This window comes from Ursus maritimus, unplaced genomic scaffold (assembly GCF_017311325.1).
Source record: "Ursus maritimus isolate PB19 unplaced genomic scaffold, ASM1731132v1 scaffold_25, whole genome shotgun sequence".
Classification (NCBI taxonomy): domain Eukaryota; kingdom Metazoa; phylum Chordata; class Mammalia; order Carnivora; family Ursidae; genus Ursus; species Ursus maritimus.
Genome location: NW_024425008.1, coordinates 22,148,721 through 22,169,876, shown reverse-complemented (window position 1 = coordinate 22,169,876; position 21,156 = coordinate 22,148,721). Strand labels below are relative to the sequence as shown.

The 21,156-nt window shown below is 39.9% G+C and overlaps 1 protein-coding gene across 5 annotated transcripts in view; it reads left to right on the top strand.

Annotated features, from left to right (window-relative positions):
- The window catches only part of NRXN3 (neurexin 3), a 1,447,337-nt gene that overhangs the window by 554,213 nt on the left and 871,968 nt on the right, over positions 1-21,156 (top strand). The window lies entirely within an intron of this gene.

Here is a 21,156-nt window from a genome sequence, read left to right as displayed (position 1 = left end):
TCATCGTTTCCATTCTTTTACAGCCCCCTTCCAAATCTCATACAAAATGGTAAAAAAAAAAAAAATCCACATACAAAAAGCAAAGCTAATATGATTTTAGATGCCAGTTGTGTTCTCTCTATGAATGTTTTCCATATTTGAAATGGCTGGGGAATTATCTTGCCTCTACCCACAGTAATTTAGAATGAGAAGAATCAGATAAGGGTCATTTCCTCCATCTCCTGGGATTTCAAAAGCTCTGTTTTCTTTTATACCTGATCAGGTCTGCCGGTAGCAAAGCTGTAGAATGTAGTGGAGAAGTGCATACGGTTAATTATGACAATTACAATCAGTTCTTTACAATGTCTGCTGCTGTTACGGGATTTAAATACCATAATGTATGTCAAAAGGACAAAATAATGTTGCCGTGTTTTCTGCTTACAGCTGCTTTTATGACTGGGTTTTGCTCATAAACAGGTGGTTATAAGCTGCAATCCTTCCATGAATTCATTTATCTTACCTATCTCCGAACCTGGGTCCTCTGATGTGTCATTAAACACAAGCGTTGAGATTCCCAACAACTCTGAGGGGATCTCAGGTCCTGGATAGTGTCCTCTGAACGTGTTACAGTGAAGACGAAAGCACTTATGGTCAGGGGAAGTAGATACCATGAATTTAGTTAATTCTCAAAGTCTCCCTTGCTACTCTCAGACTTTTGTGGTCCGCCTCCCCAGCCTCTCCTTCACCTTCCCTGTACTGTTTTCTGTCCTTGCTTCATCCCTACTTTTCCAGGTTTGCCTCCATGAACTACTGTGCCTAGTCTCTTCTCACCTTTTTTGGTCTCAAGTTCATAGCATGTTGTGAAGACTCCTGCATGTAGAAGTGAATTTATGTGCTGTCGATACACAGTTACTTCATTTCTGATGTTGTAAGTTGAATCCACACAGTGCACAGGTTGCCACGTCATCGGTGCTGAGGGCGGCTGAAAGTAGGTAAGGCGATCACTTTCCTTCAGCAACCTTCCTTCTCTGCATCTCTCACCTCTGCTCGAAAGGTAGGTGTGAAGAGGTTTGTGGCAAATGCAACTCTGTATGAGAGCCAGAGCCTTTTCCCCCTTGAGTGTATCTTGTTTAAACAACACATTTCCAGTTAATGACCATGTGGTAAAGCTGACAGCCTTTAGTCCTCCTAATTCTTAACTGTCTGAAAAAAATGTGCCCAACCAGCATGGCTTATGACTGAATTATAAACCACGAAGCATAATAAAGTCATTAACTTTCAGCATGTCAGATTTTACTTGAATTGCATCTTGCCCAGAATTTGATAGCCTTTCCCCAGCACTTAGAGCAGGCCTGTGTACTGTTCAAAAAGCACTTTGTCATTTCTCAGAGAACCATTAGCTTTGTGCAGTTGTCTGGACGTTGAGCATCAGCGGGTCTGGGAGAAGAGGAGGGAATGTCTAGTGAAGTAAAGGGCGTGGAGGAATAGGTATGAGGTTCACTAGGGAAAGGCAAAGACGTCTCTTCGCAGGAAGAGGGAAAAGGATGAGAAACAAACTGAGGGCTTCAGAGGGGAGGGGGGTGGGGGAATGGGATAGGCTGGTGATGGGTAGTAAGGAGGGCACGTATTGCATGGTGCACTGGGTGTTATATGCAACTAATGAATCATCGAACTTTACATCAGAAACCAGGGATGCACTGTATGGTGACTAACATAATATAATAAAAAAACATTAAAAAAAAAAAAAAAAGAAAAGGACGATACTCTGCATTTGGGTAGAATGTTTATCCTGAAAATAGTGGTTCACTTCATAGTGGGGAAATTTGGATCAAAGGTGTACTTTACAATTCTGATTACTCTCCTTCTTTTGTTCTCCACTATCAAAAATGATCACATTCTGTAAATGTCAGTGGAATATGGTTAGAGTGAAGCTACATTTTTGGAGGACCAGGTGTCAGCTCTGTCAGATTTCTATGAATAGGCACATTTATATACACTTTTTCAAAGAAAGAAAGGTCACTCACCACCCTACTTGTAAAACTGTCAGAGGATTTAGGAAAGAACTATGGTAGGCTGTCTTTTTACATGGGAAGGGAAATCTGGTTCTCAAGATATTTGGGGCATTGCAGTGCATAAGGGATATTAATAGAATTCCAACCCCAGCCTCTGTGGCTAAGTGAATTTGAGGGCTTAACCAGTGCTTAGTCCTATTGCAATATGAAGGTGTCATGCTGAATGTGAAGGGGGGGAAATGTAGGCTATGGTTTGCAGGACTGGTTTCCCATCCCCCACACTCCCATCCCTTCTTACCCCTGGATTCCTCTTGACTTAGTGAACAAACTTAAGACGGGAGGGTGTCCAGGTATCTTCTCCTGTCTGAAGACTGGGATAATGTTGGGTGCTTCATATTGTGGTGTAGACAGATTAATGGATGAAGGAGTGTCATCAAAGAAGCTTTTTGGCGAAGTGGGTTTTCCAGATTTCTGAAGGCTCTGGTTCAGGTGCTGGGTATGTTGGAAAGAAAGGAAAGCCCGCCCTCTGGTGGTCGGCATGCAGAAGTGCATCCACTAAGCCGCGGAGATAGAGTTACAGGCCCTGCCAAGAAGTAGAGAAGGAAATGTTAACATTAGTTGGCTGAGTTTCAGAATAATTGATTTAGTCCAGATTACAAGTGAGGTCATGGATGGATCTGTCACCCCAAAACATTTTAAAAGTACAGGGAAGAGTCTGTAAGGTATTAGGGGTCCTCTTCTGAAGTCGTTCACTTATTTATTAAACTCTTGCTAGAGGCCTAATAAAAAACTCAGGCTGTCACTTTGTAGGTGAGATTATAATCAAACTGAGAATCTAGATATTAAAAATAATTATTTGGCAAGAGTGAGTAAGATATTTATTTCCGTTGGCAAAAGGAAGTTGGAGAAGGGAGATCCCCTCCTTGCTGATGTGAGTAACTAGGAGTCGTCTCTGGAGGTGGTGACCTGAAGCCAGGCCTTGAAGGGTGGGTAGCATTAGAATAAATGAAGGAAATGGGGATGAATATTCTCATTATACAGGCCAAGGGAGCAAGAACGGTTTTGTTTTTGAAGTCAGTAGCAAGCTAGAGTAGAGAGTTAGTGGTAATGATATACAGAGAAAACTTGGCAAATGAATAAGAAACGAATTACATAAATATTTAAAATGGTTTAATATAAATTAAATCAAGGGGGGCATTTTCAGTATTCATCGTGGAGCTAGAGACAGTATAGCCTCTGGACTTCAGGGGTGAGTCTATGTTCAAATCCAGGTCTGACACTTCTTTGAGTCCTCAGGCAAGTTACACAGTCTCTCTGTGCCCATTTTCCCCCATCTGTTAAACTAGGATAAGAATAGAATGTATCTTTAGACTCCAAGATACTCAAACATTGTCTAGATCCAAGATATAGAAGTTGAGTACAGGAAAGTCCGAGTTGTCCCAAAGCTGCGTCTCACCAGGGTGGTGAGTTTCCAGCTGCCTGGCGTGCACAATCAGAAGCTGGAGGATCTGTTGGCAGAGAAATTATAGAGATTTATAAATCAGATGGGTAATTGGATGAGGTGGTACCCAGGGGCCCGAGATTTCGTCACTCTAAAAAAATCCATGATGACCCTCAGAAACCCAACTGAGATGTGAGAATCATAATGACACCAGTTTACATTCTATGTTAAAAAAAAAATGTTTAAATTTGGTTCAAAATGTTCTGTTCTATGTAAAAAAAAAAAAATACCGTCACTTTAATTAATGCAGCCTATAATTGAAACGACTATCTCAAGCTGTTCCTCTCCAGCTCGTCAAGGGAAGGAGTGGAATTGGGGGGTAGGGGGTGGAGAAAGGCAGAGGGTCTAGAGCCAATATGTCAGCTCTTCAAAGTTGCTCTAAGAAAACTGAACAAAGATCTCGTCCCGAGTGTGAAAGGGGGTGGAGGCTTCAAGGAACACAGACTTTAAGTGCATTTCACCCCATTCTAATTATTCGAGAAGTAAAGGGTGGGGAAGAAATGTTGACAGCAAAGGTTTAGGGGAGAACAGGCACAATAATGCCCCGTAGCATAACACTATAGTTTTTATGTGCCACATGCGGAGAAAGGAGGTAGAACTTGGAGCTCAGAAAGGTTTAAAAGGCAAAATGTAATGACTTCCCTTTAATTAACTCAAGCAATGTGTGGCAGGTTACATTAATGTGCCTGTAGCTAAAATAGAGGTGGTAGACCACCACTGAGACCTTAGAGAGAGAGGGACTCCTGTTTTTCCAGAACAGAAAGGGCCCAGAAACCTCAGAGAATAATTTTAAAGATGAGAGGACCAGCCTAGCACAGTTACAAAACTCAGCCAAGGCTAGATAGCCTCTCAGTGAGTCTCCCAGCTAGACTGATAGCTTGTTGTTGACCAGGTGGGTATTCTCTCCAAGACACTGTGTCTGATGGAGTCTATAGTGATTTCAAGTTAGTCCCAGAGGGTCAACCCCACATAGTACCTTTGCATACAGATCAAGATTTGGTGTATTCTTTTAATAAAAGGTTAAACAAGAAAGATAAAAATTAGGTATCTACCTGTATCCATTTCAATCAAGCTTTTCTTTCAAGTTGCTTTAGAATATTATTATTAATACCAGTGGCTGTTTCGTGCAGCTGTTTTAATTGAAGTGTTACATGTTTTTTATAAATAAAATGATGAAAATTTCTGATTATAGCCCTGTGGGTGACTGAGCGGGGAAGCCATCAGAATTGCAGGTGGAGGAGGTCCTCTATAATTAAGATCATGTGACTTAACGCTCTCACTGCGGCCTAGAATCTGCTACAATTGCAGCTTCAGATTTTTCAGGGGTGAACAAACCTTTTATGAAAAAGGAAGCTACACATTAAAGTTAAAAAGTCGCATACAATATTACAGGAAGGAATGAGGGGAAGTGAAGACAACTAACATTCTTCTCCTCTTTTACTCATTTTGAGGAAATGGATTTTATGAACAATTTCCAGAAGAGTTATTAAGTGGTTGTAGATTTTATTTTGCATTACAGTTTGACCATTCTTCAGGGTTTTGTATTTATTTTCTTTTTGAACTGAGACATATAGGGAGAACTAGATGGATACCCTTCTTAAAAACCTTCTGTTTCCCTGATGACTGGGAGAAATAGGAAGTAGGAAATCCTTTGGATATTATCGGGGATTAGGACAGTGTTATAAGTGGTTCATGGGTTCACGATCAGTTGAGATAAACACAGGAGTTAAATGGATGGAGATCAGGCTGTGTCTTCCATTTGCTGGTGTACTGGTAAATGTTTAACATTTTGGGGAGGAGGGAGCTGAATTTTAGTGTTTCTGGATGTCTGTGGTGTAAATACTCCCACCTTGGTCAAATCCAAGCCACCATTGTGACAACTGTGAATTTGGAGTTTGACTCTTGCGAGGCAGTACAGTCTTTGGACACCAGTGCTTGAGTCCCTCACGTGTAAAGGCTGTGTTAGAGACGGAGGCTTGGATCTTACAGCTACGCGGTCTGGTAAATACTGCACTTGGGAATAAGGCAAACTTAAGCCATAGTTCCTTCCTTGGGAAGCTGCCCTTGTGAAATTTCCACGAAGGATCAAAGCAGAGAGTGTGCTTCCCCTTGGTGCACTGGCATCAACGAGAGTCTGTCTTCTCCCAGATTCTACCGATCTTCTAAGTCAACGATCTGAATCAATTTGGGGAGAGAGGCCAGGGCTGTTACTTGGATGGAAGGTCTTTCCAAATGGAAGGAAAATGAGGAACAAATGTTAGCCCTTAGCAGAATCAGAATTTGGAATGTTTCTTAGACAACTTTACAGGGGTAGTATCTACAAGAAGGTGGGAGGCAGCATTTTATTTTAAATCTCCTATCATTTTGGTGCATAGATATTCATTGTAAAATCATCTTTGAGGCTGAGAAGTGGCAAGAATTTTGGTTATCGGGGAAGGGGGGAATGGGAGTTTTTGGGTGACATTTAAAAATAGGTAGAGTGATAAACCGTAATTCCTTTCCTTGTTTTGTGGGAAGATACCGAAGAATAGATTCCTATTTAATACCTTGAAATTAAATTGTTTTTCCAGCTGGGTGCAACTGAGAGAAGGAGGGCAGGCATAGGAACTTAGACAACTTCATTGCCTCAGAGCAGATGATAGACTATTATAGTAAATACATGAAATGGTATCTAGCAAAAGCAGAGTATTTGATCATCTTACCTCCTTCTAGTTCAAGAGTCTCTGCACCCGGATTTATACCTCCTTGCTTACACATTCATCATTGTTAATATGCCAATACTCTGAGCCAGTAAGCCTGGAATTGACTGCATGAGTCAGTTTCTTCCTGGTAGAAGATAGTTTATTATCCTGTTGCTGTTGTATTGTTATTTAACATATGATGGTTTTATAATTAATGATGATTATAAATTAGCTTGCTATTGCAACAGTGTGGGCCTAAATGCCCATATTTGTAGTTTATCTTTGAGTATAAAAAAGCTGGTGATAAGTCAAGTGTCTGCAAGCACTTCTCTTGTTACCATGATGCTGGGAGAGAAATTTGCGGTTCTATAAGAACCCACCTTCTCATTCTGTTGTCTGTAACATTGTAGAGGCCTGAATCTCAGGTTCATAGGTGTCTGCGCTTGCTTTCCTTTGTCATAACATCTGTCCAGTTGTGGTGATTAAAATCCCAGATTCCGAAGTCAGATGGAGGTGGAGGTTAGTCCTGGCTCTGCCATTTTGCAGAGAAGTTATCTAATCCATTCAGACCTGAGCTTTCCCAGATATAAAATGGGAATGGAGACACATCTCCCTCACAGGGCACTAGTGGACAATAAATGACATAGTGTATATAACAGAGATTTTGTAAAGGGCCAACTGTATAGTAATTGATCAGCATTTGTTGGCAATTATAACAGTCATTGTTTTTTTCAAGTGTTCTATTATAAAACGTTTAACTTTACGTGTAAGTGCAGAGCTGCTATTGCTCCATGTTTGAGGATTGACTCAACTCTCTAGAATTTTGGCACTATATATTTCCCAAGGACACTCCTCATAATGAGACAAGCAGTTTATCATTCCAGCCTACAACTTCTCAGGTTCCCCTCTGCTTCTTTGCTTTGTCACCAACCTGACTTCCACTCTTACCTCCCATCTCACTAGTACCTGAGGTCCTCATTTATTCTCCATTGTTCCCCATGTAAAAGTCTTATCTAATAAACTGTTTCATAATAAACAATACATTATTAGTATTCTTAAAGCATTGCAGCAGGGAGACAGTCTAAGAGTATAATTTCAGCATTTAGGCTGTGGGCTGAGAGAGGTATTTGTTTGGCAATAGATTCCTATTGACGCCTCTGAAATCACGGTCAGATTTCTAACTATCTACGCTGCAGTCCATATGGCAGCCTTTAATTATACCTGTTGGGATAATTCACTTAGCCAAGGTCAAGCATCCTCTGATTACATGTTCTGTTGCTATTTCCTCCTTGTCATATATCCTTGGCAGCTGTCATCAGCCAAATTTGGTCCTTCTAATTTTTAGTGGCACTCATCCTGTCCTGAGTTTCCCTAATACATGCTTCAGCCTCGTCAAACATGCTATGCTTCCACCGAGTTCGTCATCATTTCATGGACCTTATTCTACTGGAGGTAGTCTCTGCAAGTGACTTTAGCTCCCTCTCCTAGCTTTACTTTTCTTCATTCCACAAAATTCTCTGCAATGTGTCAATTAATCAACGAAAACATCTGCTAACTTCCTCCCCAGAATGGGCCGCATTTCAGCAGGAGGTGGATTTAGTCCAGTGCAGTCTAACAGTTATGTTATGTTTGGGACACCGACAATGAATAAATTAACATTTTTTGAGCACCTACAATGTTAGAGTCTTTGCTTGCTTTTTTGATTATATACATTAGCTCATTTAATCCTCTCAGCAACCCTGTGAGAAATGCAGTCCTCTTTGCTCTTTTGCCATGAGGTCCTTGAGATGGGCAGAAGTTAGATATTCTGTTCAATGCTTACAACTAGTAAGCAGTAGAGCCAAAAATTAAACTATAAGTTTAATGGAAGTCCGTGGAGAAGAAGGGAGATGGAAAGTGGAAAGGGGAAAGTAGACTGAAGGCTCTTGAGGCCAGACAAACAGACTCAAAGTCTTAGGCAATGCACTTATCCAAGATTCCGAGTTAGTTTCTCCTACTCACCCTTTCTTGGGGGGGATAGTTTGGGCTTCTGCAGATGGGAGGTAGAACACTAAAAAGAAGAGAAGCTTATAAAGGAAGGTTTCTGAAAATAAAGCAGAAAACTAGCTTGCAGGTGGACCTCCTCTGGTAGTAAAGAATATATTCCCTGGGTCTACTTTCCTCTGCTTCAGGTAGACGGGGCGTTCATCTGCAGAAGGCTTGTGATAGGCCAGTGGTGCTGGTGAAGTCTGAGCAGATGTCAATGACAGGGCAGCCTCTTACTGTGACCCTGACACCTGTAGAGGGATTTAAACTGTAGTAACTATCTTCAACCTGCCATCTGGACGTGGAGTTCTAACATGGAAGTATTTCCCTGGGTTGGGAGCGGAGATGGAGAATAGAGGGGCAGTAGATGGTAGGGAATGTGTGTGGGGATGGGTTTTCGGCCTGGTTGGCTAAATGTTGGAATCATACTCTACCTTCCCCAGAGCAGTTGAGGCCCTTCCCTTCTGAAGAGAAAGGCAGAGATGAAGGTTGTCTAGGAATCCCAGTGTTCCCTTTATTAGAACATTTACAAACTTGAGGCCAGTAGGACTTGAGTGAAGTTAATAGGGTACAGGGTCATCTTGAATTTGGGGCTCATAAATTCTTTAACTACTTGGGAATTCTACTTTCCCTCATTCTGACATTTGATCTGTGTATTTCGTATCTGGTTTCATACGCATTTAAATTCTTGATTGACTCGGGTCTCTGGAGGATTTTTTTTTGTTAGCTTCTGATTGAGGCTTTGTTCTCCTCTGCATGACTCCTTAGCCAGTGCATTTGAAGTGTTTGTTCCCACGGGAAAGTTAAAGTCGAATATGTGAGCTTGTTTTCTTTCTATTGGGTAAGGTCTTCAGAGTTTCCAGTTCCACGTATTCAGTGTTTCATGCCTTTGGTGCTCTTTTAGAAATCTATATCTGTTCCTACATTTTTCATAGGCGTCGATGATCCAGAAGATGAAATCTGGCTTAGATAAGTCTAGAATAAAGAGTAAAGGAAACCAAAAAGCTGATACAAATGTTAAGCCACCTCTTTTTGCCCATTCATGATGTGGTTCTGAAGATTTACCATCTTGATAAAGCATAGGGAGTTCATAGTTTACTTACATCTACCTGGTAGAAGCCCCATGTGGCTGAGCTCCTAGAGCCAGGTTTAGGTTGATGCCAGAAAGAAAACAATAGACTGCTTCTCACTAGATCTCCCCCCAACCCTGACACACACACACACACACACACACACACACACACACACACACACATAGCACTTCTCTCTCTACCACTTTAAGTTATTTGTTGATATTAGTACTTACCCCGCAATAAAATCGTCAGCTTATTTGGGCAGTGTGATGTTGTCCTACCTAAGTCATCTCCCGAAGTGCAAGGATAGTTCAACACCCGATCATTGTTCAGTAAATATGTTTACCACTGGATTTTCTTGGAAAAGAGTATAAAATGCTTTCCTTTTCTTCATACTTTCTTCAAACTGGACAGAGTGAAGAAGTTACAGGGTCACTTTGGATGTGTTTCTTCTCACTCTGGCCCCCTCCCATCATCTGTCAAGTGACCATTTTGTCCCCTTTCCTTTTAGGAAAGGAGGCATCTCTGAGAAGCAGGTGCTACGAGGAATCATACACTAATATTAAGATTCTAAAATTCAGAACTTTCTTTTAGGAAAGAATGTGTGTACTTCATTTCTTTCTCTTTGAAAGGATGAACCAGTTGGATGCTCAGGAGTGATACGCCATTCCTAGTTTCCAAGATTAAAATCTCTCAGGGCCAAGTGATAGGATCAGTAAAGCATTTAACATTTATTAACTGTTTTATGTGTAAAGTATTTTATGTGTAAATATTTTATGTGCAAAGTATTACACCGTTTTACGTGCATTGTCATGTTTAATTCTCATGAAAACTATTCATTAGCTATTTTCTGGGTATTGCTATTATCCCCATTATATACGTGAGGAATGAAGCTTAAAGACTTCAAGTAACTTGCTAGTGTCCCCTGTCTCTTAAATGATGGACTCAAGATTCAAATTCATGCTTAACTTCAACATATACTGCCTATATCTTCCATAACCCTTAGCTCTAGGAAAAATTAATCTCCTAGGTCCTAAGTGCCATATATTTGATAGTTGAGGCAAATAGATGTTTTTCTAATCATAGTCTTCTAGTATTCTGTTGGGATAAATTTCAGAGTTTGGAGCTTCTGTCTACCCCCTGAACACTAATCTCTTAGAGTTGTCACTTGGGGTTATGACAATTATGACATGTGTCTTTTCAGGAAAGAAGTGGAATTGGGTCATAACATTACCACTATTAGCATTTTCTGCATCAGTGGTGTGAATGACCTTTTCCCAGGTGATCATGATATATGTGTGTTATGTATATTTTCAGGTATTTTCTTGTCAGTAGTTCCTACCTGTTTGCATAGGTCCCCACAAAGCTTAAGGCAGGATTGAGAGTTATATTAACTAAATTCTAGAAGGGAATCATAACAGAAAATATGAGTTATATTGTATGAAATATAACTTTCACAAGTTACTTTATAGGTTATATGGAATCACTGAAGTGCAGGCTTCATTATTATGACTATTAATTTTCATAAACCAAACAGATTTATGCCAGGGATTTTGAAACCTTTATACTCTTTGTATTTATTGTCTGTATTTATCACTAAATGCTGATGAATATTTAAGCGTTAGAATTTTGGGTCTTAACTGAAAAGCTTTCAAAGATTTTGGGTTTTTTCTTAGAATCATACTGAATCTTCTTGAGACACAAACAGATTTCATGCCTTCTTAAAGTTTGCTGTGAGTTGTTTTGATAACATTTACATAAGCATCAAAATAATACAAACTTAGAAAACAGACACAGTGACTTATCATTTCTCAGAAGTCTTTCTTATTTCATGCTTATGTTGTAAGTAGAAGTGCATGATCCTGTGTTGTCCTAGAGAAACAGTCTGAATGTTAATTGCCTAAGGGAATCGGTGTGTGTGTGTGTGTGTGTGTGTGTGTGTGTGTCTAGCTTTTAATAACTACTCTTTGAATTTACTTCTGTTTCAAACATGCACTCACAACCTGTTATCAGGAAAACCTACTACCAAGTTATTCCTATGAATGACCAATGTCTCACTCAGATTTCCTATTAATTCAACCAGCCTTCCATCCATTCATTTCTTCTAGGCACTGGACTTGCTTTTCAGTCTGTAAAGGCAATCTAGGGTAGGTTTATTTAGCAAATACGTTTTGATGTATTTGCTAATACAAATACTCTTCTAGGCATTGAAGATACAGGAGTGAACAAGACAGGTAAGTCCTTTTCCTAGGCAAACTCAAGTTTGCATTCTAGGTGAAAGAGGAAACAAGTTAAAGCCACTAAATGGGTAGTTTAAGATAGTCATGAATACCATGAGGGAAATAAAGTGGAGCAATGTGGTACTGGGCTGGGTGGGCATAGTTTTTTATATTACGTAGGGCTACTTAGGAGGGTATCTCTAGTTGGTGGTATTTAACTTAGATCTGACTGAGAGATAGCCAGATATGAGAACATCTATAACAAGATTGTTCAAAGCTGAGGGCACAAAGACCAAAAGCACACATAGTGAGGTATGAACAAGTTTGGCTATGTGGAAAATAGATTGACTAGAGAAGTTTAGAGAATGGATATTTGCAGACAAAGATGTATTAATGGTAAAAGGTCTGTCAATGTCCACATAGCTTTAGGGACCCAGTTAATTTAGCTTAAGGTAAGTAAAATGTTTTGTACCAGCAGTACATCCCTAGGGGATTCTGTAGAATTGTAGAACTTGGATCAGTGGTAGATGGGTTATCAGGCGTGCCTATTCTTTTGCATGTTTTGTTTGATTAGATCTTTAATCTGTGCTTGTATAATCTTGCTAGTTTTACTGAATGGTGACCTGGTCAGTACTTCATCTATTCATCAACCATTTACCAATGTCATACTTTATGCCAAGTAGAGTCTTAGGTTCTGGGTATACAGAGGTATGCGCCTACTGTTCTGAGAGCTTATACAAAAATGGACGTGACATAGGATTCTGAGTGTATTTACTGGGAAATGCATTTTCTTGATTCAGAAATATGAATAATCAGACAAGGAACTTGAGAAGAGAGTGGAATTGATCAGTTTAGGTGACCACTGCCGGTATGTAGGTAGTTAAAATATAATTTTGCAGGTCTAAAACACCATTGACATCTACTTATAAAACTGAATTAAGGGGTATATGATCTCTATTATGGTGGTGAAGCTTCTAAATTTAAATTAATGAATACCACTATTAATGCACCTTTCTGGATGATTTGTATATAGGGCCCAAAATCCAAGCTAAATTCCTGCCCAAGATGGAAGATGGTGAAGACTTTTACTTGGCTTATCAGACCTGTTAAAAACATGGATATCCCCATGGGTCTCCAAGTCCGTCTAGAAGACAGTGTCTTCCATTCTGACAAGGAAATTAACTGGTTTCCTGAATTTATATGAGCTAATTCTGGTTTAAAACAGGTTATGTACTCATAATAGCCGAAGAAAGTTTCAAAAAGAAAACAAAGTCCGGATTAGTCTGAGATTTTGACATTAGAAGTGTGTACTCAAAATGTTATCAGCTCAGCCCCCAAAGAGCTGTCCAGGGGGCTGAACATCTTCTGGTGGTTTAGCGCCCTTAGTCTCTGTGCTTGACCCGCTACTATCTACTACACTGTTTACCCATACTACTTGCCCTGATTAGTCTTTGTATGATCTGAGCAACCATATGTGACACATTATTATCCTGACTCCTGCCTGTCCTGTCTTCTCACTTAGTATATTCTTCATGTACCAGATAGCAATTAAACTCCATACCCAGAGCATCCTGCAAAAGTACCTTGGCTCACAAGTCTGCTGAAACAATGTGATCATGGATTTTGCCTTCAATTATGATGTAATGAAAAAAAATAAGTCCATAAAAATATAGAAGGTTTTTAAAAACTGCCCTTAAATTGTTAATTCATTTAATCATCCATAAAAATTGAAAACGTAAGCATGGTCTTTCTCCTTTTCCTCTTTTCCCCATATCCTTCTCCTTGTACTACTACTATTTTTCTACTCCTCCTTTTCCCCATTGTTTTCTTCTCCTTTTTCTGTTTGTTTCTTATTATCATTATCATCATTATAAATGCAATGAATAAGGATGTTTTAAATGATGGAATATTTATATTAATGTAGAATTTTGGTAAAATGTAGGTTGTAAAGTAATTTTAAGGTTTAGTCTTAGTAGTTGAAGAATAGAAAAAAATATAAGCATAAGTAATTTCATGTGAATATATTATTTTTGAACTTTGTAAAGTAGCTTCATTATTATCGTAGTAAAATGGAGACCTGCCCTTACTAGATACCACTAGCTTCTTTTAGGAAGATCTCTTCTTTGCTAGTAGGAAGACTCATCATACATTTATTAGACAGTTGGGGTTGGTGTTGTCAGTCAATGATGAGGAGAGGGTTTTACACAGTGTCCCTCCTATATATCATTCTACATTCTAGAATGTCATCTGTAATTTAGAATAACATAACTGGACTGATTAAGGATCTGAGCTTTTGCATCAAACAGTCTAGATTATTATCTTAGATCTAACAAACCCTAGCCATGTGATCTTGGATGAATCTTTAGTTTATAATTCTGTTTTTTTTTTTTTTTTCACCTGTAAACTAGAGATAGTAAATCATACTTAAAACTGAAGATTGCTATCAGGACTATATGAGATAATGTATACTTTAAGTTTAGTAAGAAACTGATGTCTAGTAGGCATTCAATAAAAGTGAATTATCATCATCATCCATCATTAACTTACCCTTTCTGTGCTTTACTTCATCTTAAACTATATGGAAAATTTAAAGTACTCTGTTCCCTATGAGTATTTGACATTTGGTGAGAATAAGTTGGTAGCATTTCCATACGTGGCACCGATTTAATGTCACAACTTAAAATGTTGTGAGGTGTGGGGAAAGACAGGGAAGGTAGTGGTTACCCATTCATGAGAGACCTTTTTTTTTTTTTAAAAGATTTTATTTATTTATTCGACAGAGAGACAGCCAGCAGGAGAGGGAACACAAGCAGGGGGAGTGGGAGAGGAAGAAGCAGGCTCTTAGCGGAGGAGCCTGATGTGGGGCTCGATCCCAGAACGCCGGGATCACGCCCTGAGCCGAAGGCAGACGCTTAACCGCTGTGCCACCCAGGCGCCCCCATGAGAGACCATTTTTTTTTTTTTTAAAGATTTTATTTATTTATGTGACAGAGAGACAGCCAGCGAGAGAGGGAACACAGCAGGGGGAGTGGGAGAGGAAGAAGCAGGCTCATAGCGGAGGAGCCTGATGTGGGACTCGATCCCGGAACACCAGGATCACGCCCTGAGCCGAAGGCAGACGCTTCAACGACTGCGCTACCCAGGCGCCCCTATGAGAGACCATTTTTAACTCACAATCAGCCAGTTGATTACAATTGATCTGTTGTCCATGCCATCATAGTGACATTTGGAATATATTATATTATCATTTTTCTTAATATGGTAGTTAAAATTCAGTAGGCAGATAATGTGATATTGACATAATGAGTAAAATAATGATTGATAGTGAAGTTGTAAAAGTAAGAAGGTTCAATGTGCTTGAAAGTCACAGAACTTTGAAAAGGGTAAGAGATGAGGAATACTGATGAATGCAATGTGACAGCCTGATACAGGCTATGCATATAGAAATAAACCACTTTCCTAAGTCCTTTTTAGGAGTACAGCCTACAGAAATGTAAATATGGCTAATAAAAATACCTTTTTAATTTAAATATCTATCAAAGTATCCATTGGAAGAAAACTAGATTTATACTTTATGGCTTACTCAAAATGCTTCTTTCCTAGCATCAGCTTCAGTAAAACAGTAGCAGTTTAAAGTATTATTAAAGTGGATACTTCTAAAATTAGGTTCTTTTGAAATTAAACAAAAGGGACTAGGTTTTTCCAGGGACTGTTATAGATGTCACTTTATAATAAGACAAGACAGTCAATATACAGAGGTTTTATTTTAGGGCCAGAACTAACATTTATTCATTCAGTGAGAGACGTCAATTAAAGCAGCATTGCTTACACAGCGGAGAAATTTCAGAGCCCCGAAACTTAGAATGTTCGTATTATATTATCAGATATGTTACAGTTGTTGCTTCCATAATGACCCTTGCTCTTTAATGACAGTATGTAATGTCAAAATCAGGGGGAAGAAAAAGCCAAATGACAACTAATTTATCACCAGATTTATAGTCAAATTACCAAAAGATTGGAACTAATCAGGCCTGTTTTTCAAAATGAGTAATGGCATTCAGAGCCTCTGTGGTTATACAGTTGTTTAGATTGTGGTTGTCCTAAGAATTCTAAGGCTGTGCGGGCTTTAACGTTGAGATCAAACTGTTCTTGTGTGCCCAGGGTAGCATGACTCCAAGGGGAAGGTGTGCTGGGAAAGAAAAGTAGGGGGGAAAATCATTTTTCATCATCGCACTGAAAAAGTCATTGCACTGAAAAAGTGCCAACAAACCCTAAATAATTTTGTGTTGATTATACTAAATTAGAATAGTGATAGCTATAATCATTTGATCCCTGAGGCATTAATGAAAATTCAGCATTATTTTGTGTGGAATATGTATCATTACCCTTGAGCTTAGGAATGATTATTAGTAAGTCTGATTAAATCTGGAAGCAGTGACACAAGCTATCTTTAACCCACTAATGACAGGGCCATATTGTAATTTTATGATGAATGAACACAGTTTAGCATTTTTAGCACTTGGTGGGGAACATAAGAAGTCTGCATTCATTTTCTTGATTAGACTGCAAAGTAGTACAGAGGAGCTCATAAGGAATGCTGCTTAATGAAATAGTGTTCTTGCTGATTGATGAACCTATCCTATCTTCCAGAACCCACAGGCCTGGTTATCTTTATATGATTAAAGATATTAAGCAGTGTTCTAGAGATCACACTTTCCTGGATGCAGGAGTGTAAAAACAAATAATACAGAACTACCACTGCACATGCCTTTATGTTTTCAAATGCTTTCACATGTATTACGGTTTTATTATCATACTAACTGGTGGAGTGAGTTAGACTTCTCACCGGTTGTTTTATGAGCAATAAGACTAAAGCACAGGATGGTTTATGTATTTGCCTAAGTCCCAGAGATTGTTGGAAAATCCAACATTGGAACCCAAATATCTTGGCTCCAAGTGTAATATATTTTTGGCCTCTGTAGAAAATTGATTTACATTATAATTATAGACAAGTTGTTTGTTATCATTATCTTGAATTCTCTCTTAAAAAAATTTATTCTGTATTCATAGACAGTATTAGAGATTCTTACTGATTAAATGGGCCATACTCCTGATTTAATTTTTAGTGCTGGGCAAAACTGTTTCTAAAATCCCCAGGCAATTTAGGGCAAGTTCTGATCCCAGCATAGCATCTGATGCTCTAGTAGCTTCCCACATTTTCTTTTCTTTTCTTCCAATCCTCAGCCCAGTCAATGCTGGGACTCTCTGTGGTCTAAAGAAGGAACTTGTCAGATTCCTAGTTGATCTAAAAACTATGTTGATGGAGTACATGATCTTATCCTTAAAACTCTGTACGCAGGTGACTACTTAACAGAGCATAAAAATTAGGGAAAGTACAGTCACACCCTGTTTTAAAATGCCTGGCGGGAGGGAGTTAGTATTTTGTTTCCGTCCCAGCCGCAGCGCTTTATTTGAAACACAGCTTTGCAAGGAAGGGCTTTCGCATTCTTCATTAGCACCACAATGGCATTCTGTTGAATAGCTTGATTTAGGGCAATCAGAGCCCAATATTTAAAGTTACAGGAGTCCCACAGGTCCTGCTTTGGCATTAACGGATCAGGTTCTTTGGAGAAGATGAGTGGAGAAATGAATCATTGCAATGATTCATGGTACAAAGAATATGGGTAAGGTGCAGTGGCGGTGCCTAGGAGAGGGGAAAAACGATCCTGGAGCTAGGTGGGAGACGGGGAAAACTCTCTGTGAAAGGGACATTTGAACACCAAACTCAATAAAGCCAGAAGCCTGGCACTTCTTGTCTCTTACCTGCAAATACCCAGTCAATTACCGGCTTATCGCCAGTTTACCTCTCGTCATTTCTCTGCTTGGTGTGCTTCTCATCACTTGTCACTGACCCACATGGGGTTCTCATCAGCTCTGTTTAAAATAGGCTGGCTTGTTGCTGTTCACATTTCCAGGCATATCACCCTCAAAACCATCAGCCAGACTATTTAAAACCTTTAATTTTAGCACATGTCCCCCATGCTTCAAGGGCGTCTGTCCACAGGATAACATCTAAGCCATGATTCTGTGTGGTGGGGCCTCTCCCTGCCTCTGCAGCCTCCTCTCCGGATGGTGTTTATGCTGTGGAATTGTCACTTCAAGAACATTGCACTCCAATTCGTGCCTTCATGCCTTCTCCTCTTTCCGTATCCGTCTCCTAGAGGATAATCTGTACATCATTTGATGTCCCTCATCGACTGTGATGTCGAAGTTTTTTCCTATCTCAGGTCTCCACTGGATCAGGTGTGCTTCTCTGTTTTTAGAGCACTTTTGCTTAACTTATCTCCTGTATCCCGTGTTTGCCACTAAGCACAATGGCTGGCACATAATAGTTGCTCAACAAAGGTTCGTTGATCTGATCATAGGACTAATATGAATAAATAGGCAGGTGCTAGGACAACAAGTGTAGAAGTGGCAAGGAGGGATAAAATCAAATGGCATAGTGTATTCCTTTTCTGTTGCTGAGCAACAAATTGTCACACATTTAGTGGTTTAAAACAATATCTGTTTATTGTCTCACGGTTTCTATAGGTCACAAATGCAAGTAAGCGTGCCTCAGTTTTCTGCTCCTGGTCTCACCTTTGAAGGCTGAAATCAAGGTGTTCATTGGACTGAATTTTCCTCAGGAGGTTAACGAGGTAATAAGTCTTTGAAGCTTCCTCACGCTGTTGGCAGAATTTATTCCTTGTGGCTGCAGTATTCATGGTGACTTGGTTCTTCAAGGCCAACAGTGGAGAGAGGCTGTCTCTACTGTTGCAAGTGTCTGCCTTCAAGGAAGCCTTAAGCCCTCTTAAAAGGGCTAGCTTGGTCAGGTCAGGCCCATCCAAGATGGAGATAGATAGATAGATAGATAGATAGATAGATAGATTTTTTTAATTAAGGCAGAGTCTTTAATTAGGGACTTTAATTACATCTGTACAATCCTTTCGCCTTTACCATATTCCATAACATCATAATGGGAATGGGATTCATCAGTTTTGCCATAGTCAACTGTCTAGGAGTCCAGTTCTGGCTGTGCTCAAGGTGGGAGGATGATTCTAGGGCATACGTACCAGGGCGAGATCTTAGGCCCTATCTCTGTAGTCTGCCCATCGCATGAACAGTTTAGAATGGATTGAAAAATAGATTTACATGGGTAAGTGGAGGAGCATGAGGCTGGAAGGAAAGGTGAAGACTATTGGGAGGAAGTGCCTGATGTGGTTTTCTAAGAAATAGGTATATTGTCATGTGGGAAGTCGTAATGGGTTCAGAAAGATTAGTGTATAGCATAAGCCTTTCAGGACTGGAAATAAGAAAGACTTGGAAAATTGAAGGAGGAAGAAGCTGGAAACATGGACAATAAGTTAGGAGTAGTGAAGTGGCAGATGGAAAGTGGAGAGGGGTTAAGAATTGACGGGACTGGATTGCGGATTGATTCATCAGAGCGTAAAGGGGTATTCAGAGCTTCTAACTAGGACCACTGGAGTGGACCAAAATTGGCGCTGGTTTTGACAGTTCCTGAATGACACTGAGGTGGTAACTACTTTTGTTGTAGACTCTTTTGTTCTCATTCTTGCCTTCTCTCTCACTTGCCTTGCCTTGATCCAGAAAGGATCTAGAATGGCTTACCAGTAGAATTCTGCTGTAGATGCACCAGTTTGCAGTGATTTGGCATAATGCCTTTAGGGGGAAATGTTGTGTTTGTAAATGGCTGGTGAAGTAGACAGAATCCTGTTCTCTAAGGTTCACTGAACCACAAGGTTGGCAACAGTTGAGATGGACAGTGACCCAACTTTCAGTTTGGAATTCTGATTTGGGTCCATTATCAGACAACTCAGACTGTTTTCAATCTAGGCCATTTGTGTGTTCAACGCAATTAAATAAGGAGACATGTGCATATATGTTGGAACACAGGTAGGCAAAGTATCTTTTGGTCTTCTCTCTATATCCTGTAAGTACATTCTGGACATCCTTTGCAATCTATAAACTAATGCTTCTATAAGTTAATGTCTCCTTTATCTTATGTCTCTACGTGAGATAGGGGGAGAAAACAGTAATATATCAGACCAGATAATCATCTTTTCTTAAATAATCATGTGATGTGAAATTCACAGGCTTCCTATTCTTGTATTTTGTCTCCAAAATATTTGTCTTTCTTAGGTCGAACACAAATCTCTTTTGGTTAACATAAGCTTTTCATTTAGAGATTGGAATTTTTGCCTGTGGTGTGCTTTGTTGGTTTTAAAATTTGTGATATTATTTCATTCAGTAAAAATTGTGTGGCTTGATTTATGCCCTTTGAATATTTAGTCTTACAGAAGTGTATCTGTCTGTAAGACTCACCCAAATAGAACTGAGGAATTCTGAAAATTGCAAGTCCAGTCTTGCTCTCAATGCAAAATCTTGGCTTGGATTTATGGACATCCAGGCTCTATTTAATCCAGTGATATGCTCCTCTACTTAACTTGTCAGACTTTTTCATTTTGAAGTTGGATCTTAAAAGGGAAAACTGTATCTTTTACTCTACAATACTTCTGATACCAGATGTGTGGGGTTTTCCATACCAGGCAGTGCTCCAATTCTTTTTTTTTTTTTTTTTAAAGATTTTATTTATTTATTTGACAGAGAGACAGCCAGCGAGACAGGGAACACAAGCAGGGGGAGTGGGAGAGGAAGAAGCAGGCTCCCAGCGGAGGAGCCTGATGTGGGACTCGATCCCGGAACCCCGGGATCACACCCTGAGCCGAAGGCAGACGCTTAACAACTGAGCCACCCAGGCGCCCCTAGTGCTCCAATTCTTGATGGGCCCCAACCGGGTGTCCTGAAATTTCACTGAATTCTGACACTAGCTGCCTAGAGTTAATGGAGACCCCACAGGTTAGGGGCTCCATCCTACAAGACTGACCCCACTTCAGATGCTAGTTGCAAGTCCAAATTTGTCATCTGCCCTTCTGACCAACTGGCTATAAATCGGTGGTTTCCACAAGCCTCTCCTCATCTATATTTATGGCTTGCAGAACCCAGGGAAACACATTTACTGATTTGTTATAAAGTATATGATAAAGGATACGGATGGACAACCAGATGAAGAGGTGTACACAGGGCAAGGTAATAGGGAAGAGGGTATAGAAATTCCATCCCCTCTCCAGATGTATCACCCTCCCAGCATGTTGGTGTGTTCATCAGCCAGACCCCAATGCTTAGGGTTCTTAGGGAGGTTCTGTAAGTTAAGCACCATTGGTTAAATCATTGGCCATTGATGATTATTTCAGTCCTGACCCAGAGGTCTTGGGAGGGGGGGTGGAGCTGAAAGTTCCAACCTGTAATCATATGGTTCGTTCCCCTGGCAACCAGCCCCCCATCCTCCCAGAGTCAACTCATTAGCACAAAGTCAGGTTGAAAGGGGTTTTTTTAGGCACAGCAAAAGGTGCTCCCACTCCATCACTCAGGGAATTTTAAGAGTTTTAGAAGCTCCAAGCCAGGAACCTGGCTAAAAAATCAAATATATGTTTCTTATTATATTACAGTATCACAGGTCTGTTTACTATGTTAAGCTGAAATCTGCCTCTACAAAAGCTACTTCCATTTACTTATCTCTTGACTGTCTCACCCCGGGTACAGATTACT